The sequence below is a fragment of the Rosa rugosa genome, chromosome 1 (genome assembly GCF_958449725.1).
Source record: "Rosa rugosa chromosome 1, drRosRugo1.1, whole genome shotgun sequence".
Taxonomy (NCBI): Eukaryota; Viridiplantae; Streptophyta; class Magnoliopsida; order Rosales; family Rosaceae; genus Rosa; species Rosa rugosa.
Genome location: NC_084820.1, coordinates 4450204 through 4456392, shown reverse-complemented (window position 1 = coordinate 4456392; position 6189 = coordinate 4450204). Strand labels below are relative to the sequence as shown.

The window sequence follows — 6189 nt, the reverse complement described above, 5'->3', positions numbered from 1 at the left end:
CACATTTTTACATCTTAGCCGTTCAGTTTTTAGATCCTAATGTATAGATCATCTCTGCAAAATTTCAGCCAATTTGATGATCGTTAAGGCATCCAAAATTGCAATTTACACGAACGGACCGAATCTGTCGAACCGGAACCGTTCGTATTTATAATGGTAAATTGCAGTTTTGGATGCCTTAACGATCACCAAATTGGCTGAAATTTTGTAGAGGTGATCTATACATTATGACCTAAAAACTGAACGGCTAAGATGTGAAAATGTGATCGGAAAGTGGGTCAAAACCGGAAATCCGCACCTAAGCAAAAAGTGCGGACGTCCGCACCGGAGAAGCGCTGTATATATATATATATATATATATATTTGAGAACCAAAGTCTTTTCTAGAACCATCTATATTGCAAAATCAAAAACTAGCTTTTGCTAGTCCCTTAGCAAAATCAAAAACTAACAAACCAAAAAGACTATGACACAAAACAAAGAAACCAACGAAAAAAAATGACTAAGTATGGAAACAAAAACACAAAGACTCAAAGAAACCAAAAACGTAAAACACAAAGCAAAACACAAAGAAAAAAATGGCACACATAAAAGAGTAAATTCAAAGACAAAGACCAAGATGTTGACATCACAAAGACCTCTATTGCCCTTTAACATATTGTCTCAGAAATCTCTTACTTTCACAACACCAAGATTAGCACTCAACCAAGAATCAATGTTAAGCATTCGAGAGTTAATTAAAACATATGATCCACACATACACAAGTAGGACTTGGTTGTAACAATGGTGATGGGGTTTAGCTTAGCATGCTTCAGACAAGTATGATTCATATCCTCACAAGGTATATCCACTCTTTCTTCTCTCAGATCAAGGCAATGCTTAAAAGCTTATAATCACTCATTTATATGTGAGAGAACATATTTTAAGGCAGTCAAATAGCTCACATATATAAGAAACGAAAAGCACTTTGTGAATATAATTTTTTTTTTCAAAAGATCTCATGAAGGATATCAACTACTTGCACGAATGGACCCAAGCCATATATAATCACTCATTTATATGTGAGAGAACATATTTTAAGGCAGTCAAATAGCTCACATATATAAGAAACGAAAAGCACTTTGTGAATATAATTTTTTTTTTCAAAAGATCTCATGAAGGATATCAACTACTTGCACGAATGGACCCAAGCCATAGGTTCAACTCTTGTAACTCATCTCCACATCAAAGGATGTCCCATCTTAAGGATCAAGAAGGTCTTCTCAAAGGGTTGTAATGGGGCTAAGGCTCAAAGTTTTCAGAAATGAAAGGTATGGAATGTCAAAGTATCCTAAAAACCTAGCAGAGCTCATGCAGATGTAGAGAGACTTCTAGAAATCCACCAACTCAAAACGCCACACCCATAGAGGTAAAATAAAAGGGCTAATGTCTTCATGTTGGGCCCAACCTTCCTTCTAAACTTCCTTTGAACTCTAGTGAAATGGACAAAGGTCAAATTTTTCTGTAGTGGGCCTTCAATTCAAAGCAAACTCCAAAATCACTAAGTATGGGGGATGAAAGTCCATAAACATATATATTTTTTTTTTCTTTCTTTTTCTTTTTAGCCGTACACAATTTTTCTCTTTTCTTTTCATTTTTTCACGGCTTCAACATATCTTTTTCTTTATGGACAAGTCTATCCCCACACTTGAACTTTCACCTCTTCTCAATCTTCATCCTTAGCACCAAACCCATGTAGTATGTCTCAAAAGATAGCTCCACTAAGTCCTTAGAACAAAGGGTAGGGTTGTAACTATACTAAGCTTCATGGTTAAGGATTTTAAGGGTGATGAACGAAAAGGCTTAATGTAGGCTCAAAGGGGCTTATCTAGGGGGGTCCCACGACGGGCACAAATGGGGACACAAGTTTATTTAGCAATGGTGGTAATTCCTAGAGAACCTCTATCCTTTCCAGAATCAGGGCCATGTATTGACAAAACGTCTCAACAAGCACAAGAGCGAATTCTAGCATTCTCTAGTCCATTAAACTTAATCTATGGCATGTAATCAATCAAGATGAAAGAATAATGAGATCAACAGAATCATCGCCAAGAAAATAAGAGTATAATTCATTTTTTTTCCATTAATCACTCAACAAAGAAAGGGCACATGGCTCAAATTCTCACAAGGGTTATTATGAATCATAACTTATCATCCACATGTTCATATTCTGTACCAAAGTTACGCATGCACCATATCTACTACACATTCATATGCTTTTCATAAATCATAATTAACCAAAGAATATCATCAAATATTATCCCAATCTTGTGATCCTCTTTTAGCCTTAATTTCAGAGATATAAGCTCATCCTAGACAGTTAAAAGGGCATCCTATGACTCAAAAATAAAAACAAAGGACTAAGACTCAATAAATAAAATCAACGAAATTTTTTTAATTTTTGACATTTTTCGATTTTTTTGTATTTTCCAATATATATGACTCAAAATAAAAGACTCAAATATAAATCCCTTCCCCCACACTTAAATATTGCATTGTCCTCAATGTAATCAATCATAAGCATGCAATGAAACAAATAAGCATAGATAGAAGACATTTATGAAAATAAATCCTAAAATAAAAACAAAAGAGAAAAAATTAAAAAATAAAAAGAGATAGGGAAAGAGAAAGCAAATCTGTGTAGGTAGACTCCTTCACAGCTACTTCTGAATTGGGTTGCCTCCCAAGCAGCGCTTGAGTTTAACGTCTTTCAGCCAGACAGAATAGAAATTAGAAAGTTAGTAACTATAATTAACTAAGAAATACAAAATATACAATTTGGGAGATATTTTTTTATTTATTATTTTATTATTATTATTATTATTTTTTATTTTTTTTTTTTGTAAAAAGCTGAATTTAATAAGACTGAATGAATGCATTTTATTTTATTTTTATTTTATTATTATTATTATTATTATTATTTTTTTTTTTTTTAAAATATAGGACTCAAAAATATTTATAGGACTCAAAATGAAAGACAAAAATATTTATAGGATTCAAAATGAAAGACAAAAATATAAATCCCTTCCCCCACACTTAAATATTGCATTATCCTCAATGTAATCAATTAAAAGCATGCAATGAAATAAGTAAGCATATAGGGATGAAATTTACGAAAATAACTACTAAAACAAAAAGAAAATGGAGGAGTAAAAGGGGAAGAGAAAGCAAATCTGATTATATTCTGAATTGGGTTGCCTCCCAAGCAGCGCTTGTATTTTACGTCTTGCAGCCAGACGGTACCTACATTAAATAAAGTTAGTAACTTAATATTAACAAAGAAATACAAAAAAAATAAACAAGTAACTATGAATTACAAACTACAAGTATAATTAACAAGTATTTTGTACATAAGACACAAGTTAAGTATACAAGTGAGTATAAAACGTAAAAAAAAGTATTTTTACAAGTATAAAGTGTGAAACAACAAAATAATTTACACGTAAAGAGTATGCACAAGTATTTCTTTTGTTATAAACATTATTGATATCAAATCTAATTCCAAGCGGTAAATCAAGTGGACGTGCGGCCCAAATATAGTCGTCTAGACACAAAGTCCCTCCTACATCCGTTGGGCAACCTTACTGAAATGGCCAGGTAGGGGAGGGTGAACACGAGAGGAAAAATCCATTTTGGCATGAGCTAAGCCCATTTATATGCACTTCGATCTGGATTCAAAAACCCGTCATGAACGTTATCCCCTTCCTAGACACCATCTCACATAGGATATTCTTACTAGGATGTAAAAGGTCCTAAGTGTGTTAGACAGTTCAATGAATGTTAATAAAGGCCGCCCTCAACATTAAGGGACCTGAACTAGGTACCAATAAGGGGTTTAGGCCAATATTAATAAACACGACTTCACCTATTCCTTCTTTAATTTACAACTCACAATTAAACTCGTATTCAACAATAAAAAAAAACAACCTAGTTAATTTAAACTAAGTATCAAACAGTTTATATACAACAATTATAAACAAAAACAAGTGATTTTTCAATCCCCGGCAACGGCGCCAAAAATTGATACGCTCAAAGCAAGCGCATAATTTAACCCTATAAATATCATTAGTAGTATAAGCAAGTAGGGATCGTTCTATTCCGGGGATTGAGGGTACACCTGTCATTGTCAAACAATTAAACAATTAAAATTAAAACAAAGTAATATAAACACAAAGATATTCACAAGTATAAACATATTTACGAAAAAGGGGGAATTTTGGATTTTGGATTCGAAAATAAACTAAGTTAAGAAAACAAATAAAAATGCAAAAACATAAAAATACGAATGGAATGAAGGAACAAAGATCAAAACCGAAACTTATGATTAAAATTGATTCAAACCCTAATATTGTTCATCTAAGTCATGAGAAAGGAGTTGATCATGTGAAACATTCGAAAGCAAATGAATTCCCATTTTTTACTTTTCAATGCTAATTAACCTAAGCGAAAGCACCTAGATTAATCCTATCAAACATGCAATCAAACCCTAGAAAGCTAGTCAATCATGTCATGTTTAACGCATTACACATAGAGAAAGGCTATCAACTCAAGTGTACAACTTAGTATGGAAAAGTCCACCTAATTGCAATTCTCTTTAATTAAATTCGATCTTTGTACAAAACCTTTACTACTTTGATTTAAGTTTACACAAAACGAAAAGTCGATTTCATGTTCTTAAACCTAGCACCAATTATATCGAAACCCTAAGTGTTTGCAACCACATAAGATTAAAATACAAAAGTTATCCATAATGCAAATTTAATTAAACAAACCCACATAAGCAACTCTTGAATCACAATATATGAATCTGAAAATTCTCAATTAATCATAAAATTCCAAAAATTAACAATTGTTCAAACATATATGTCAACTAAGGCAAAACCAACGAAATACAAAGCAAAGGTTACAAAGTAGAGGTCGAATTACACCGTGGATGGAAGATGAAGATGGGTGAATAACGTTGAATCCTTTGAGACTCGAAAGCAAGCTTCAAAGGTGGAGGATGGATGATGATGCTCACGGCTTGGTTCTTCTCTTCCTTGGCCTTGCTTGAACTTCGTGGCTTGCCCTAGAGGATGTTGGAAAGGAAAATGGAAAGGAAATGGAGAGACAAAGAAGATGGAATGGATGAAGGAATGTCGTTAGAGTGAGAGGAGAAGGTGTTTATATAGGGAAGAAAAAGAAGAGTGAAATGATAAATGGAAGAAAAATAATGAAAGTGGTTTGTAAAATATGGAAAAGATGGAGTAATGATGAAATGAAAGCAAGGCATGAAGGTGCAGAAGTATGGAAGTGATGATGATCTATTGGAGCAGAAAAATATATCCAAGGAAAAAGAGAAAAGCATCTAGCTTTCTTCATGTGGGTAGGAAACTTGAACATGTGGTGTTGAGCTGTTTTTAGATCAGTTTCTGCCCCTTTATTCCTTCAATTATTTCTCCAACAAGACTTCAGATTTGGCTCGTGACTTCTTCATATGAAATGATCTACCATGAGTGTAGATCATTTTGGTAAAATTTCAGAATTTATTTCCATGCCTTTGGGCTGGAAATGCTGCTGGACCTCTTACAGGTCTAGTTTTCCAGTTTTGCTTCTGCAGGAAATTGGGCTGACTGTTTGAAGGCCTTCCACTCAATTATAGCTCTGGCACTCTTCATAAGAAATGATCCTTAGGATGTGTAGAATGGATCTGGAAAGTTTCAGCTCATTTGAAGTTCATTTGGTCCGGCGGCCGCTCCTTCTTCCTTGCTTGGCTTGGTTTCTCCTAGCCGGAGTAGGAAAATGTGTAAAATTGACATTTTAGTACATTTCCATTTTTCTCCACCATTTATAGGTAAGTGTGGACCTAATGCTCATTTCACCATCATTTACTCCAATGTACCTAAGAAAATAGAAATTGAGTTAAAAATCGATTCGTTAAGGAATTAACTAAGCAAAATGTGAGGAATTAACTATTAAAATACCACTTTAAAATGCTCCTATCAAGAAGCGCTGTATATATATATATATATATATATATATATATATATATATATATATATATATATATATATATATTTGAGAACCAAAGTCTTTTCTAGAACCATCTATATTGCAAAACAAACAAACAAAAACTATGATATGGATTAATAGAAAAATCTTTGTAATTGT

General features: G+C 33.2%; 1 long non-coding RNA gene across 1 annotated transcript; it reads right to left on the bottom strand.

The window, feature by feature from the left end:
- Nucleotides 1-2947: 2947 nt before the first annotated feature.
- On the bottom strand, nucleotides 2948-5578 carry LOC133727011 (uncharacterized). Its single transcript, XR_009854969.1, has 2 exons — nucleotides 4968-5578; nucleotides 2948-4156 (listed from the first exon to the last, which is right to left on the bottom strand). It is a non-coding gene; the product is annotated as an uncharacterized LOC133727011 (long non-coding RNA).
- Between the last annotated feature and the right edge of the window lie 611 nt (nucleotides 5579-6189).